Raw genomic sequence first — 18,573 nt, forward strand, 5'->3', positions numbered from 1 at the left:
CTACCCGTTACCTATAATTTCAGTGCTTGCAGAGAATACCTTGCTGAAAACCGCTTATCATTTCCTTCTGCTCCTCGTTGGGTTCGACACTCTTACTTATCGAAAGGACTACGATAGATCCCCTATACTTGTGGGGCATCATTGGTGAAGCCCCCTGGCGCACCTAATGATGCGTGGTGGTGGCATGGTCCGCCGTGAATCCCTGCAGCGGCCTGAGGAGGGAGCTGATGGCAGAAGGGCGGGGCTCCCGAGGCCGTCGCGTCTAGCAGCTCGGCAACACGTTCCAGTCGCGCGTCCCGGCTGCTTTCCATTAGCCAGCACCGTAGCAGCTCCCTTGCCACGATGAGCGCGGCCCGCATGTTTGCCTGTTCCTGCCATGAGTGCGGCGCCGTCGCCGCGACGTGGCTTGCGGCTCTGGCAGCGGCTCACACTTGCCGCAGAGTGAGGGTAGATGACGCCTGGTCGCGTCGCCCGCGCCCCGCAAGATTGGACAACGCTCGTGCCACCTGGAGCGCGGGGTTGAGGTCTTGATAGGCGAGCAACACCGATCGGGCTGGCCAGCGGTCGTAGTCAGCTCTTGGGTTGTCGGACATCACGGCCGCGGAGCGTCTGCAAGTCGATTAGCGAAGAGGAAGCTCCGGCGCACCCCTACCTGGCGCGCCAAATGTCGGATGTGGGGTTCCGGCAAACCCTTAAGGTTCGAGCACTAGGGTGCGCGCAAAGTCTTTTCCTCCCACCGATCTATGCCCTAGCTCACTAAGATCTCGCAGACGAACTCGACGAACTCGCAACACAGAAAGACACAAGATTTATACTGGTTTGGGCCACCGTTGTGGTGTAATACCCTACTGCAGTGTGGTGGTGGTGGATTGCCTCTTGGGCTGATGATGGACAATACAAGGGGAAGAACAACCTCCTGAGGGTGAGGTGTTCTCGTGCTTGGCTAACTTGTGTGTGTGGGGATGATCTTCCGGATCTGTCCTGCCTATGGTGGTGGCTAGTCCTATTTATAGAGGCCCTGGTCCTCTTCCCAAATATTGAGTGGGAAGGGAGCCAACGATGGCGGGCAAATTTGAAGGGGGACAACTAGTACAAGCTTTCCTAACAAAATGGTCTCCGCCTGCGAAAGGCTCTGGTGGTGACACTGTCTTGGGCTCCACAATGACCTCCGTCTTGTCGTCCTTCTAGTCTTGGTCTTGTTGCATCAATATGGCAACCTTTGCCTGATGCCTAGGTACTCCTCGCCTGCACTGGCCTCCTTAGCACCAAAGAGGAAACAAGGACGCTGCGCGTGCTGGCACCCGCCTGGTGTCAATCATCATGACTCATGTCACGAGAGCCTCGTGAGGTTTGCCTTGCCTTGTTATCTCCGCCCCTCGTGAGCCTGCCCGACTAGGCCACTCCAGAGGAGGTCTTGCGTCGTCCGCCTCGCGAGGCTTGGCCCCTTGCGAGGGTCTTGGATGCCTTGTTGATGAAGATGGGTCGTGCGACCTGCTGGCTTTGCCATGTCGCGGGCCGCAGGCAGGCAAGTCTGGGGACCCCCGTTCCTAGAACGCTGACAACACCCTCCATGGGTGCTAGATTCACTAGCGGAGAGGGGATAGAGTGTATATAGAGAAGGAGGAACTTTTTCTCACACAAGGATGTCTTCATCGCCTCACCACCCCAACAAAGACAAAAAACTAACCAAAACACGAAACATGAACCCTCTTTTGGCGAGAGGCCCGTGGCCACTGGTTGGCACATTGTTGCGCATAGAAACTTGGGAGGGCAACACTCTGGAGGACCCAATCCATCGTCAAAGGGCGTAGGAGGAGAACCACTTCGGCGGATCCTCTCACTTGTCAAAGATGGTTCGAGGAAACATACTTCGGCAGAGCCTCTACCAACAACCTTTTCCCCTTGCAGAAAAGAGCATTGCAGAAATCGGCTTGGAAGGAAAGATGGGGAATCCAAAAGCAGTTGTATTACTCGTGCAGAGCAGTGAGGATAATTACACTATGAGGAATTGACAAATGTGACATGGAAGATTAGAAGCGGACACAACCTTTTCCTTGCATGTCGTCTAGAAGTGTCAGTCCACTCCGCCATGGCCCCTGATCATCCTCCTCGTCCCTGATATCATGCCGAAGGGGGAGGGCTGACGCGGTTTGTCAAACTCTAGCAAAGAAGAAATTTAGAGTTAGGGGTTGGAGGTGCAGTGAGCTGCCTGTGCCAAAGAAGAATGAATGTGCATAGGAGGGGGGAGGGGTAGCCGGTTGGGGGCGGTAGACCGGCGGATGAGGAGCTTGGCATCACCGGCGGAGGTGGGTGGCTCAGGGGGCGGCGGGTACGGGTAATGTCCATGGACATAGAGTTATGCCCATAGCATGCCCATATGGGTTGGGTATCGCGGGCTCGTACCCATGTGTAAAATTGCCATCCCTGCATGGGTGCGTCATAAGCACAACAACAAAGCATGGTTAATTACCTGCTAGATCGAGCTCGCCGGCCGGCCAGCCACGATGGAGTGACTTGCTTTCTCATGCCTTGCCATCGCCCTCAGCCAATCACAAGTCACATGCGCACATCATACGCGGCCAGTTTTTTCTGAATAGGGAAGGGCCCGAAAGGACTTGATGCTGCATTAATTCAGAGCGGCAGCATTACATTTTACATAGAGGAATCTCGAAAATATAGAAAATACAGACATGTCCTCACCATTTGCACCCAGGGCCATGCCCAGGGCACTACAATAGAAAACTAAAAAGGAATCAAGTCCATACCACCGATCTCGCGTCAAGGCTCCCGGTTTCGGCCAACATTTTACCGGGGACTACACCACTTGGGACGAAGCTACCGAAGAGTGCCACACTGCTGGTGCCGAAGGGCCTTCCTAATGGCACGCCGGTCGGAAGGTTTGGTGTGAGTTGACGCTGGCAAAGGATCCACATACGCTAGAGCTCGGAGCAGCCGCCTTTCAACCAAAGTAGTTGACGGTAGAGCGGCACACAGCCAAAGAAGCGTCGTCAAGGATTTTCTCCCATAGAAAGAAAGCAACAACCTAACTTCCCCACCATGCAACCCACCTCGGAGTTGCACTCCTCTCCCATGCTCCACCCCTTTGATGGCTAGAAAAGAGAGATTGAGCCACAGATCTGAGAGTACCTACATAGCCTGAGACGACGAGCTTATTTAGGGAGGAGCACCGGCTAGATGAGATCTCCACCTCCGTACGTCCTTCATGGACGTAGGCTAGAGAACCAGATCTTCCACGACCTAGCACCGGCCGCTCGCAGACAATGGGGACGAGATCGACATCACACCATTCACAACAAAGGACAACTCTGTAGTACTAGATGATACGTCTCCAACGTATCTATAATTTTTGATTGCTCCATGCTATATTATCTACTGTTTTGGACATTATTGGGCTTTATTATCCACTTTTTTATTATTTTTGGGACTAACCTATTAACCGGAGGCCCAGCCCAGAATTGCTGTTTTTTGCCTATTTTAGGGTTTCGAAGAAAAGGAATATCAAACGGAGTCCAAACGGAATGAAACCTTCAGGAATGTGATTTTCTCACTGAACATGATCCAGGAGACTTGGACCCTACGTCAAGAAATAAAGGAGGAGGCCACGAGGTAGGGGGCGCGCCTACCCCCCAGGCGCGCCCTCCACCCTCGTGGGCCCCCTGTTGCTCCACCGACGTACTCCTTCCTCCTATATATACCTACATGCTCCCGAATGATCAGATACGGAGCCAAAACCCTAATTCCACTGCCATAACTTTCTGTATCCACGAGATCCCATCTTGGGGCCCGTTCCGGAGCTCCGTTGGAGGGGGCATCCATCACGAAGGGCTTCTACATCAACACCATAGCCTCTCTGATGAAGTGTGAGTAGTTTACCTCAGACCTTCGGGTCCATAGTTATTAGCTAGATGGCTTCTTCTCTCTTTTTGGATCTCAATACAATGTTCTCCCCCTCTCTTGTGGAGATCTATTCGATGTAATCTTCTTTTTGCGGTGTGTTTGTTCAGACCGATGAATTGTGGGTTTATGATCAAGATTATCTATGAACAATATTTGAATCTTCTCTGAATTCTTTTATGTATGATTGGTTATCTTTGCAAGTCTCTTCGAATTATCAGTTTTGTTTGGCCTACTAGATTGATCCTTCTTGCAATGGGAGAAGTGCTTAGCTTTGGGTTCAGTCTTGCGGTGTCCTTTCCTAGTGATAGTAGGGGCAGCAAGACACGTATTGTATTGTTGCCATCGAGGATAACAAGATGGGTTTTTTATCATATTGCATGAATTTATCCCTCTAGATCATGTCATGTTGCTTAAGGCGTTACTCTGTTTTCATGAACTTATAACTCTAGATGCATGCTGGATAGCGGTCGATGAGTGGAGTAATAGTAGTAGATGCAGGGAGGAGTCGGTCTACTTGTCTCGGACATGATTCCTATATACATGATCATACCTAGATATTCTCATAACTATGCTCAATTCTGTCAATTGCTCAATAGTAATTCGTTCACCCACCGTAAAATACCTATGCTCTTGAGAGAAGCCACTAGTGAAACCTATGGCCCCGGGGTCTATCTTCATCATATTAATCTTCCAATACTTAGTTATTTCCTTTGCTTTCTACTTTGCTTTTATTTTACTTTGCATCTTTATCACAAAAATACCAAAAATATTATCCTGTCATATCTATCAGATCTCACTCTCGTAAGTGACCGTGAAGGGATTGGCAACCCCTTACCGCGTTGGTTGCGAGGAGTTATTTGTTTTGTGCAGGTACAAGGGACTCGCGCGTAGCCTCCTACTGGATTGATACCTTGGTTCTCAAAAACTGAGGGAAATACTTACGCTACTTTGCTGCATCATCCTTTCCTCTTCAAGGAAATCCAACGCAGTGTTCAAGAGGTAGAACTAGACTCTAAACTGCACCTACTACTACTATATAGTAATTGTACACGGGGAGCATGACCACTAAAACCATCCTCACGCCAGGTAGCAGCGCTGCTGGAGCGAAGGATCAGAAGGGGCACTGACTTGGTGGGGAAACCGACTTTCAAGGGGCCAGTGACTAAGAGCATCTCCAGATGTTCGCCCCTAAGGGCTTGAAATAGCACCACTTGGGGGTTAACCGACGCTAAATTCGGCGTGGGGGGGGGGCTCGGGTTCCCAGCCGACCCCCCAAGTTTACCCTAGGCGCGGTTTTCGGCCCAAATTCGGGGCAAATTGGCCCAAATTTGGCACACTTCGGCACAAATTCAACACAAACTAAGTTTTATCACATAGTTCACCAGAGAAATCAATACAAATGAAATAATTCAATGAAACAAACTCATAATTCAAACACAAATTAAAACACATCGAACTAGGCATTTCCCTTGAGCCTCCATTGGTGGAGCACCAGATCGTGCTGCAGTTCTTGATGCACCTTTGGGTCTCGAATCCCCTAACGCATGTTGAGGAAGGCAACCCATGATGTCGGTACCTGGTGATTAATAGTTGCAAGAGGACCTTGCCTGTAATATGGTTCAGTGTCAAACACGGGGTCTTCCCGCTCGCTCTCAATGATCATGTTGTGCAAGATGACACAACAAGTCATCACCTCCCACATTTGAGATTTCGATCAGGTCAGAGCGGGGTACAGGACAACAACAAATCGAGATTGGAGCACACCAAATGCCCACTCGACATCCTTCCTGCAAGCCTCCTGGCACTTGGCAAAGTAGGAGTTCTTGCCTCCTGGCACAAGGTTTGAGATAATCTTCATAAATGTGGACCATCTAGGATAGATGCCATCTGCTAGGCAGTATCCCTTGTTGTAGTGACGCCCATTGACCCCGAAGTTCTCCGGAGGAGTAATACGTCTCCAACGTATCTATAATTTTTTATTGTTCCATGCTTTTATATTATCTGTTTTGGATATTTTATATGCATTAATATGCTATTTTATATGATTTTTGGGACTAACCTATTAACCTAGAGACCAGTGCCAGTTTTTATTTTTTTTCCTTGTTTTAGAGTTTCGCAGAAAAGGAATACCGAACGGAGTCCAAACGGAATAAAACTTTTGCGATGATTTTTCTTGGACCAAAAGACACCCAGGAGAGTTGGAGTGCAAGTCAGAGGAGCCTCGAGGCGGCCACAAGGGTGGAGGGCGCGCCCCCGACCTTGTGGGCTCCTCATAGCTCTCATGACCTAATTCTTCTCATATATATAATCGTATACCCCAAAAACATTCGAGCCACGAAACCACTTTTCCACCGCCGCAACCTTCTGTACCCGTGAGATCCCATCTTGGGGCCTTTTCCGGCATCCTGCTGAAGGGGGAATCGATCACGGAGGGCTTCTACATCAACACCATTGCCTCTTCGATGAAGCGTGAGTAGTTTACTTCAGACCTACGGGTCCATAGCTACTAGCTAGATGGCTTCTTCTCTCTCTTTGATTCTCAATACAAAGTTCTCCTCGATGTTCTTGGAGATCTATTTGATGTAATACTCTTTTGCGGTTTGTTTGCCGAGATCCGATGAATTGAGGATTTATGATCAGCTTATCTATGAATATTATTTGAATCTCCTCTGAATTCTTATATGCATGATTTGATATCTTTGCAAGTCTCTTCGAACTATCGATTTGGTTTGGCCAACTAGATTGGTTTTTCTTGCAATGGGAGAAGTGCTTAGCTTTGGGTTCAATCTTGCAGTGTCCTTTCCCAGTGACAGTACGGCCAGCAAGACACGTATTGTATTGTTGCCATCAAGGATAACAAGATGGGGTTTTCATCACATTGCTTGAGTTAATCCCGCTACATCATGTTGATACGTCTCCAACGTATCTATAATTTTTTATTGTTCCTTGCTATTATATTATCTGTTTTGGATGTTTAATGGGCTTTAATTTGCACTTTTATATTATTTTTGGGACTAACCTATTAATCTATGGCCCCCGAGTCTACTTTACATCATATAAGTTTCCGATCTACAATTCTAGTTTACTATTTATTTTGCAATCTTTACTTTTCAATCTATACAACAAAAGTACCAAACATATTTATCTTATTATCTTTATCAGATCTCACTTTTGTAAGTGGCCATGAAGGGATTGACAACCCCTTTATCGCGTTGGTTGCAAGGTTCTTGATTGTTTGTGTAGGTACTAGGTGACTTGCGTGTAGTCTGCTACTAGATTGATACCTTGGTTCTCAAAAGCCGAGGGAAATACTTACGCTACTTTATTCCATCACCCTTTTCTCTTCCAGGGAAAACCAACACATGCTCAAGAAGTAGCAAGAAGGATTTCTGGTGCCGTTGCCGGGGAGATCTATGCCAAGTTAAGACATACCAAGTACCCATCACAAACTCTTATCCCTCGCATTACATTATTTGCCATTTGCCTCTTATTTTCCTATCCCCCACTTCACCTTTGTCGTTTTATTCGCCCTTTTCTGTTTGCTTCTTTCCGCTTGCCTCTTGTTTGCTCGTGTGTTGGATTGTTCGTTTGTAGAGATGGCTCAAGATAATACTAAATTGTGTGACTTTTCCAATACCAACAATAATGATTTTATTAGCACTTTGATTGCTCCTACTACCGATGCTGAATCTTGTGAAATCAATACCGCTTTGTTGAATCTTGTTATGAAAGATCAATTTTCTGGCCTTCCTAGTGAAGATAACGCTACCCATCTAAACAATTTCGTTGATTTGTGTGATATGCAAAAGAAGAAAGACGTGGATAATAATATTGTTAAATTGAAGTTATTTCCGTTTTCGCCTAGAGATCATGCTAAAACTTGGTTCTCTTCTTTGCCTAAAAATAGTATTGATTCATGGAATAAGTGCAAAGATGCTTTTATCTCTAAGTATTTTCCTCCCGCTAAGATCATCTCTCTTAGAAACGATATTATGAATTTTAAGCAACTTGAGCATGAGCATGTTGCACAAGGTTGGGAGAGGATGAAATTAATAATACGTAATTGCCCCACACATGGTTTGAATTTATGGATGATTACACAAAAATTTTATGCTGGATTGAATTTTGCTTCTAGAAATCTTTTAGATTTGGCCGCGGGAGGCACTTTTATGGAAATCACTTTAGGAGAAGCTACTAAACTCCTAGATAATATTATGGTTAATTATTCTCAATGGCATACCGAAAGATCCACTAGTAAAAAGGTTCATGCGATAGAAGAGATTAATGTTTTGAGTGGAAAGATGGATGAACTTATGAAATTGTTTGCTAGTAAAAGTGTTTCTTCTGACCCTAATGATATGCCTTTGTCCACCTTGATTGAGAATAATAATGAATCTATGGACGTGAATTTTGTTGGTAGGAACAATTTTGGTAACAACGCGTATAGAGGAAATTTTAATTCTAGGCCGTTCCCTAGTAATTCCTCTAATAATTATGGCAATTTCTACAACAACTCTTATGGAAATTTTAATAAGATGCCCTTTTATTTTGAGACTAGTGTTAAAGAATTTATGAATTCGTAAAAGAATTTCATTGCTTTGCTTGAAGAAAAATTGCTTAAGATTGATGAGTTGGCTAGGAACGTGGATAGAATTTCTCTTGATGTTGATTCTTTGAAACTTAGATCTATTCCACCTAAGCATGATATCAATGAGTCTCTCAAAGCCATGAGAATTTCCATTGATGAGTGCAAAGAAAGAACCGCTAGGATGCATGCTAAAAAAGATTGCTTTGTGAAAGCGCGTTCTTCTAGTTTTCATGATAATAATGATCAAGATCTAAAAGTGATTGATGTTCCTCCTATTAAATCTCTGTTTTCCAATATGAATCTTGATAAAGATGGGACTGGAGATGAGTCAACTTTAGTTAGAAGGCGTCCCAATGATTCGGAGTTTTTAGATCTTGATGCAAAAATTGGTACAAGTGGGATTGAAGAGGTCAAAACTTTACATAGCAATGAACCCAATATTTTGGATTTCAAGGAATTTAATTATGATAATTGCTCTTTGATAGATTGTATTTCCTTGTTGCAATCCGTGTTAAATTATCCTCATGCTTATGATCAAAACAAAGCTTTTACTAAGCATATTGTTGATGCTTTAATGCAATCCTATGAAGAAAAGCTTGAATTAGAAGTTTCTATCCCTAGAAAACTTTACGATGAGTGGGAACCTACCATTAAAATTAAGATTAAATATCATGAATGCTATGCTTTATGTGATTTGGGTGCTAGTGTTTCCATGATTCCAAAAACTTTGTGTGATGTGTTAGGTTTCCGTGAATTTGATGATTGTTCTTTAAATTTGCATCTTGCGGATTCCACCATTAAGAAACCTATGGGAAGGATTAACGATGTTCTTATTGTTTCAAATAGGAATTATGTGCCCATAGATTTCATTGTTCTTGATATAGATTGCAATCCTACATGTCCTATTATTCTTGGTAGACCTTTCCTTAGAACGATTGGTGCAATTATTGACCTGAAAGAAGGAAATATTAGATTCCAATTTCCGTTAAGGAAATTCATGGAATACTTTCCTAGAAATTAAATTAAATTGCCTTATGAATCAATTATGAGAGCCACTTATGGATTGCATACCAAAGATGACAATACCTAGATCTATTCTTGTTTTTATGCCTAGCTAGGGGCGTTAAACGATAGAGCTTGTTGGGAGGCAACCCAATTTTATTTTTGTTCCTGTTTAGAAATAAATAATTCATCTATCCTCTGTTATGATTGTGTTTTTTATGTTTTAATTAGTGTTTGTGCCAAGTAAAGCCTTTAGGATCTTCTTGGGTGATTGTTATTTGATCTTGCTGAAAAAAACAGAAAGTATGCGCTCACGAGAATAATTTTCATTTTTTACCAGAGAGCGATAAAATACCAATTCCAACAGCAGTAGATCAATATACAAATTATATAGGACGTCCTAATTTCTCAGGATTTGTGGAGCTACAGAAGTATTCGAAACCTACAGATTTCTACAAACTGTTCTGTTTTTGACAGATTCTGTTTTTCGTGTGTTGTTTGCTTATTTTGATGAATCTATGGCTAGTATCGGGGGGGGGGGGGGGTATGAACCATAGAGAAGTTGGAATACAGTAGGTTTAACACCAATATAAATAAATAATGAGTTCATTACAGTACCTTAAACTGGTGCTTTGTTTTCTTATACTAACGGAGCTTATGAGATTTTCTGTTGAGTTTTGTGTTGTGAAGTTTTCAAGTTTTGGGGTAAATATTTGATGGATTTTGGAACAAGGAGTGGAAAGAGCCTAATCTTGGGGATGCCCAAGGCACCCCAAGGTAAAGTTCAAGGACAACCAAAAGGCTAAGCTTGGGGATGCCCTGGAAGGCATCCCCTCTTTCGTCTTCGTCTATCGGTAACTTTACTTGAGGCTATATTTTTATTCACCACATGATATGTGTTTTTCTTGGAGTGTCTTGTATGATTTGAGTCTTTGATTTTTAGTTTACCACAATCATCCTTGCTGTACACACCTTTTGGAGAGACACACATGAGTCGGAATTTATTAGAATACTCTATGTGCTTCACTTATATCTTTTGAGCTAGATAAATTTTGCTCTAGTGCTTCACTTATACCTTTTCAGAGCACGGTGGTTGTTTTATTTTATAGAAATTATTGATCTATCATACTTCACTTATATTATTTTGAGAGTCTTTTAGAACAACATGGTAATTTGCTTTGGCTATAAAATTAGTCCTAATATGATAGGCATCCAAGATGGGTATAATAAAAAAACTTCCGTATAAAGTGCATTGAATACTATGAGAAGTTTGATTCTTTATGATTTTTTTAGATATGAAGATGGTGATATTAGAGTCATGCTAGTGGAGTAGTTGTGAATTTAAGAGATACTTGTGTTAAAGTTTGTGATTCCCGTAGCATGCACGTATGGCGAACCGTTATGTGATGAAGTCGGAGTGAGGGAGTCCTGGATTAGGGGGTGTTCGGATGGCCGGACTATACCTTCAGCCGGACTCCTGTACTATGAAGATACAAGATTGAAGACTTCGTCCCGTGTCCGGATGGGACTTTCCTTGGCGTGGAAGGCAAGCTTGGCGGTGCAGATATTCAAGATCTCCTACCATTGTAACCGACTCTATGTAACCCTAACCCTATCCGGTGTCTATATAAACCGGAGGGTTGTAGTCCGTAAGGGAGAATCAATCCCGTACACAACAATCATACCATAGGCTAGCTTCTAGAGTTTTAGCCTCCTTGATCTCGTGGTAGATCTACTCTTGTACTACCCATATCATCAATATTAATCAAGCAGGAGTATGGTATTACCTCCATCGAGAGGGCCCGAACCTGGGTAAAAACATCGTGTCCCTTGTCTCCTGTTACCATCTGGCCTTGACGCACAGTTCGGGGCCCCCTACCCGAGATCCGCCGGTTTTGACACTGACATTGGTGCTTTCATTGAGAGTTCCTTTGTGTCGTCGCCTTCAGGCCCGATGGCTCCTTCGATCATCAACAACGATGCGGTCCAGGGTGAGACTTTTCTCCCCGGACAGATCTTCGTCTTCGGCGGCTTCGCTCTGCGGGCCAATTCGCTCGGCCCCCTTGAGCAGATCGAAAGCTATGCCCCTGGCCATCAGGTCAGGTTTGGAAGCCTAAACTACACGGCCGACATCCGCGGAGACTTGATCTTCGACGGATTCGAGCCACAGCCAAGCGCGCCGCACTGTCTCGATGGGCATGATATAGCTCTGCCGCCGGACAGCGCTTTGGAGGCCGCACACGCACCGGTTCCAACCATCGATTGGGAGCCCACTGCGCCGATCGAGGATCAGCGGTTGGACGCTGCCTCAGGGGCTGCGATCTCAGAGGCGATCGAGCCGAACTCCAGCCCCACGCTCTACACGACCCGTGACTCCAAGGATCCGGACTCCTTCCCGGACTCCGAACCCCCCGCGCCCCTGCCAATCGAATCCGATTGGGCGCCGATAATGGAGTTTACCGCTGCAGACATCTTTCAACATTCGCCTTTTGGCGACATCCTAAATTCTCTTAAGTCCCTCTCTTTATCAGGGGAGCCCTGGCCGGACTACGGTCAACAAGGGTGGGATGCGGACGATGAGGAAATTCAAAGCCCACCCACCACCCACTTGGTAGCCACTGTCGTCAATTTAAACGACATGCTCAACTTCGACTCCGAAGACATCGACAGCATGGATGACGATGCAGGAGATACCGACGAACCAACGCCCATAGGGCATTGGACAGCCACCTCATCTCACGATGTGTACATGGTGGATACCTCCAAGGGAAGCGACAACGAGGAAAAAGGGGAGGGGACGGGAGATCGACCACCCGAAAAGCAATCAAAGCGTCAGCGTAAACACCGACCCAAGCCCTGCCTCGATGAAAACCCAGCCATAGAGCAGGTTGAGCCGGTAGACGACGAGCAGGCCTTAGAGCAACCGTCCGAACAGGGCAACACAGATAGAGAAACCGAACATCCCTCCTACGGCGAAAACGGCATTCCGGACGACCTCACACCGGATAAACTCATGGAGCAAAAGAATCTCCACGAGAGGCTCGTTGCAACTGCATGCAGCCTAAAAAAGCAGAAGCGGAAGCTAAAAACAGCGGAAGATGCACTCCGGATTAGATGGAGCAAAGTAATCAATACCACAGATAAATACGGCGATAGTCGCCGCACTAAAAGTTATCCGAAAAGAAAGCTACTGCCTGAATTCGACGAAGAGGCCCTAGAGCCCTTGCATTCAAAAAATGAGAAAGCCACACGGTCGGATAGACGACCCCATAAAGCGGCAAGCGGCGCCGCACCCAAATCGGCATGCGACCCACTTAAGGATTCGCATCATGGCCCAGTTAGGTCCATCTATGGGCCAAGAAAGCAAGCTCTCGTAGGCAATGCAATAAAACCATCATCAGAATCCGGCACACCCAAATACAGGGGCGCCGCACACCCTCTATGTTTCACCGATGAGGTCCTGGACTATGAATTTCCAGATGGATTCAAACCCGTAAACATAGAGGCATATGATGGAACAACAGACCCTGGAGTCTGGATCGAGGATTACATCCTCCACATACACATGGCTAGAGGAGATGACCTCCACGCCATAAAATATTTACCCCTTAAGCTTAAAGGGCCAGCCAGGCATTGGCTTAAAAGCCTTCCTGAAAACACAATTGGAAGTTGGGAAGAGCTCGAGGATGCTTTCTGAGCAAATTTTCAAGGGACCTATGTCCGCCCTCCGGATGCAGACGACCTTAGTCACATAACTCAACAGCCCCGAGAATCAGCTTGGCAGTTCTGGAATAGATTCCTCACTAAAAAGAATCAGATAGTCGACTGTCCGTATGCCGAAGCCTTAGCAGCTTTCAGGCATAACGTCCGAGACGAATGGCTCGCCAGACACCTCGGCCAAGAAAAGCCAAGAACAATGGCCGCACTCACGAGCCTCATGACCCGCTTTTGTGCAGGAGAGGACAGCTAGTTGGCAAGGTGCAGCCCCAGCGACCCAAGCACATCCGAAACTAGGGATGGAAATGGAAAAACACGACGCAACAAGGACCGTCGCTGGACTAAGGGAAAAAGTCCGAAGAGCATGGCAGTTAACGCTGGATTCAAAGGCTCGCGACAAAATCAGGCAAAATCACCCCCACAGGATAACGGGGACGATCCATCCAGCCTCAATAAAATCCTGGACAGGATATGTCAGATACACAGTACTCCCGGGAAGCCTGCTAACCACACCCACAGAGACTGTTGGGTTTTCAAACAATTCGACAGACTTAATGCCGAACACAAGGGGCTCGAAACACAAAGCGAAGATGAGAACGAACCCCAAAAGCAGAGCGCCAGGAAACAAAAGAACTTCCCACAAGAAGTAAAAACAGTGAATTCACTTCACATAACGAAACATGCGACGCCCATAAAAGTAAGCACCACACGGCCTATCCCCAAAGGGTCCCGCCACTGGTTGTCAAAACCAATCATCTTCGATCATCTAGATTATTCTAGAAATATCAAGAATGCAAGCTGTACTGCCTTGATACTCGATCCAATAATTGGCAGACTCCGGTTTTCAAATGTCCTTATGGACGGCGGCAGTGGACTGAACCTGATATATCAGGATACAATCCATCACATGGGGATAAACCCAGCAAGAATCCGCCGCAGCAAAACCTCCTTTCAAGGAGTAATACCTGGTCTGGACACCCATTGTATGGGTTTTCTCCGGCTCGAAGTCATATTCGGCTCTGCCGATAACTTCCGCCGTGAAAAGCTGACCTTCCATATCGTCCCGTTCTCAAGTCGCTATCAAGCGCTACTGGGACGCGAGGCTTTCGCTCGCTTTAACGCAATACCGTATTATGCATCTCTTACGCTTAAGATGCCCGGTCAACGAGGCATCATCTCTTTGAAGGGGAAGCACTAAAGTGCGCCTCCCCAAGCGGAGGACTGTGCGGCCGCTTTGACAGCACCACAGTCAAATGGCCTCGCCAGCCAAAAAACTTCGAAATAGGTCATTCAAGACCACGAACGCGGATAGACGAGTTCGGTGCAAAATCATCATTGATGCGGGCCCAGAGGCCATATACCCCCGTACTAGGGGCCCACGCATATACAATAAGAGACAATAAAGCTCACTCTTATATACTTTACTTTACACTTTGTTTATTTTAAACTTTTGTTGTTCGGTACGACCCGTTTTCAGCTCAGTTCCTCTCTCTTACAGATGAACGTCGTGCGGCGCCCGTCCAGGATACGGCACAACGGAGACACAGGCGTAGACGTGCAGTTTGGACCCGTCCTAAAGGATTCTTTTTAGATTAAGACCCTGCGTAAACCTTTTTTACTGTCTCTTGTTGCCACACATCCCCTGGTTTTTTTCTTTCTATTATAACCAAGGAGGAGGCTGGCGTCTTGGCATGTGGCCACGTCAGAATTTTTGCACGTACCTGGACACTAGGGGCTTCTTTAATTATGAAGAGTGTTGTTTCGCACGCACTCATAAAGACCGAACACCTTCGGGAGTGTTCGGCGTCGCGAGTTTTGGCATTATATGCATCAGCTCCGAATCATGTCTTTGGTCAAATTTGGGTTGCCCGGCTCCTGAGTTCGGCTACCTTATGTTCCGCTCTATCGGCTAAGGTAGCACCAGGAGAACTACTGCGATTGTGCCCCGGTTCGGCCGGGCGAGCACCTCAGTAGAGAAAGCCGAAAACTGACTGTCATGATGTAGCGTGAGACTGGTCAGCCACTCGATGACCCATCGGAATCTATCGGATTCCTCCGCTTTAACGAAGGGCCGTTTCCCGGTCAGGCACATACGCGCCCCGAACTCGGACGGGCGCAGTTGCCACCAAGGGGCTACCTAAATAGTATCACTGTCAAACTCCTATGGCTAAGTGAAAGTGTTAAAGCATTATAGTCCGGTTGCCTGGCCCGCTGCGCTATCACCTCCTTTGTAGGACCAAGACGTTGGGTTCAGTGTGAAAATGCATCTTCTGCGAGCACCCCCGCACTATGTGCATGGGGGCTGAAGCCAACGACTGCCATCTTTCAGATTTTGTATATATATATATTAAAAACGGCCACACAGGAGGTGTTCCCAATACTTGAAGGCACAAGTATAAAAAGGCCACTATAGTTTATCAAAACATTACTTTATAATTACATATGCTATCATAACATAGCATCTTTAGAGCACTGCGTCTCTATTACACGAGCGCCTTCAAGGACTTCCTAAAAATAGTGCTCGGAGGGTACTCGGCTTTTGTCCGAATCTCGGGACACAACAACGGTGGTCTCCATCTCTGCCCAGTATGTCTTGACACGGGCAAGAGCCATCCTCGCGCCCTCTATGCACGCTGACCTCTTCATTGCATCAATATGCGGCACCGCGTCAAGGAATTGCTGCACCAAGCCGAAATAACTCTTCGGCTCCGATCTCCCCGGCCACAAATGACCCATGACGTACTTCATGGCGAGTACGGACAACCTATTCAGTTTGGCCCATTGAGCCAAACGATCGTCCACTGACAGTGGATGCTCTGGATTGTGAAACTGCGACCAGAAAAGCTTTTCCACTTTGCGATCTTTCTGATCTCGAAAGTGTTCGGTCGCATCAGCAGCACTCGCTGCCAAATCCAGAAAGGTACCCTCCACACTCCACATCCGGTCCAACGGAGCAAATTTCGGATCGCAAAATTTCCTTCGCAGCATAAAGGGCTTTCCAGCCGCAATCTGTTCAGCCTGACGCAGCTCCTCCTTCACAGCTCTCATCGCAGAGCGCGCGTCCTTGGCATCAGCAACGGCCTTCTCTAAGTCCGTCTGCTTTGCCTGGCCTTCTTTTTCAAGAAGTCTGCAACGGTCTGTAGTGCTTTTTAACTTTTTGGCCATCTTGGCCATCTCTTCCTCGCTTCGGCAATGAGCAGCCTGTTCGGCTCTCAGCTCTTCAAGGGCTTTCTTGGCAGCCGCATCACTTTCTCTGGCTTGTTCTTTAGCTCGGGCAAGTTCTGCGCTAAGACTCTCCACGGCGGCCGCACCATCTGCGTCAAGCATACACATAGTAAGACACTGGCATAAAACCCTTCTTACCTGATGTCGCCCGAGGAATTGCATACCTTGAGCCTCATCAAGCCGCTTATTAACAAGCGTGATTTCGGCATCTGCCACGTCCAGCCGCCGCTTTAGTTCGGCAAAATCTTCAGTTCGGCTCGATTCCGGACGCCCTGCCGCCTACACTCAAAGGCGACATCTTAGACCTGGGATTATGATCCTCCGCGTGCCGTCACTTCTTGACGACGCGCAGAGTCTCAGGGGCTACTATCTACACAGGGCGCATCTTATTCATGCGCAATTGACCAAAGTGAACATTATCTAACGTACCTCAAACCCCGTCAGTAAACTTTTGACGGCCTCATGCAATCCGCTCTCTGCGGATGAGATCCTTTCAATAATCGTGCCCATCAATGCACGGTGCTCCCCCGAGATAGAAGCTCGCCCCAGAAGAATCTTTAGCTCCTCCAGCTGAGCACCAGACGGTGCCGAACTTGTCCCATGACCTCTTTCGAAAGCCGGATTTGGAGAAACCCTCCTCGACGACACCTCAGGGTCGCCCGCCTCGCTAGGCGGCACGGTAGGGGGAGGCATCCCGCTCTCCATCATCTCAGGAAGAAGATCCCCTGAAGACGAGCTCTGCTGAGAAGGGTGGAGGTCCGAGCTACAAGGTAAAAATTCGGTTAATCTTCTCAGATATAAGTCAAGGATTTCCCTCATCCCTCAAAAGTGAAATCTTTCTCTACTTATGGCTCGCTGGAGGGCTGATCCCCTTGAGGGCGTAGTCCGGCCGAGGGACTCCCTGGCGTCGGACCCTCTGACGAGGATTTTTCCCCCCGCTTCGAGACCATGGTTTCCGAATCGTCAGAGGCGGCTCTTTTCTTCCCCTTAGGAGAGGAATTGTCGGTTCCTCCCTTCGGAGCAGCCTCCTTCGAGGAGGCCATAGCTTCCTTGTCCTCCCCCTCCAAAGGCATTATTTCCAGCATCCTGACTAGCACGGGATCCGGCCTGGTTTCAGGAAGGGGAGCCGGACACCTGATCAGCTTTGCCTTTGCTATCCACTCCTGTTTAAAAGGACAACTCTTTTAGGGGCAAGTTTATGGCAATTATACGGATAGAAGGTCCGGGCACAAGGTTGCTTACTTGAGTACCCGGGCGATTGCAGCTTAGGCCTGCGTCCTCGGTTAAATCCGGACACATCTCTTGTGATCCGAAGAACAGTTTATACATCTCCACGGGTGTTGCGCCCATGAAATTCTGGAGAGCTCACGGTCCCTCTCAGGCAAAGGGAGCAACGTTTGCCAGGCAATATTCGGCGAATCAGCATGACCTGCGTCACCTTGACCAGGCTGAAGTCTCCTTCCAAGAGATCCTTAATGCGGCCCTGCAACAAGGGCACGTCTTTGGGCAAACCCCAATTTAACCCTCTGTTAAACCATGACGCCAGTCGTGGCGGGGGACCCAAACGAAAGGCAGGAAGCGCCACCCACTTGGTGCTCCGGGGAGCGGTGATATAAAACCACTCTCGTTGCCACAAGCCTAGCTCCTCCTGAAAAGAGCCCTCGGGCCATGGAGTATCACCATTTTTGCTTATAATAGCGCCTCCACACTCTGCGTGCCGTCCCTTGATTATCTTCGGCTCCACTTTGAAAGTCTTGAGCCATAATCCGAAGTGAGGGGTAATACGGAGGAACGCTTCGCATACGACGATAAACGAGGAGATATGGAGGATGGACTCCGGAGTTAAGTCGTGAAATTCTAGCCCGTAATAAAATAGCAGTCCCCTCACAAAGGGATCCATCGGGAAGCCTAGCCCCTGAAGGAAGTGAGACACGAACACCACGCTCTCACCAGGCTGGGGACTGGGGATAGCCTGCCCTTGAGCAGGCAACCTGTGCGGAATTTCGGCAGTCAAGAACTTAGCCTCTCTCAACTTTAGCACGTCCTCCTCCGTGACGGAGGAGGGCATCCATCGGCCCTGAAGGTCGGAACCGGACATTGTCGAAGGTCCGCAGCGCCTGGAA

Source organism: Triticum aestivum, chromosome 1A (genome assembly GCF_018294505.1).
Source record: "Triticum aestivum cultivar Chinese Spring chromosome 1A, IWGSC CS RefSeq v2.1, whole genome shotgun sequence".
NCBI lineage: Eukaryota > Viridiplantae > Streptophyta > Magnoliopsida > Poales > Poaceae > Triticum > Triticum aestivum.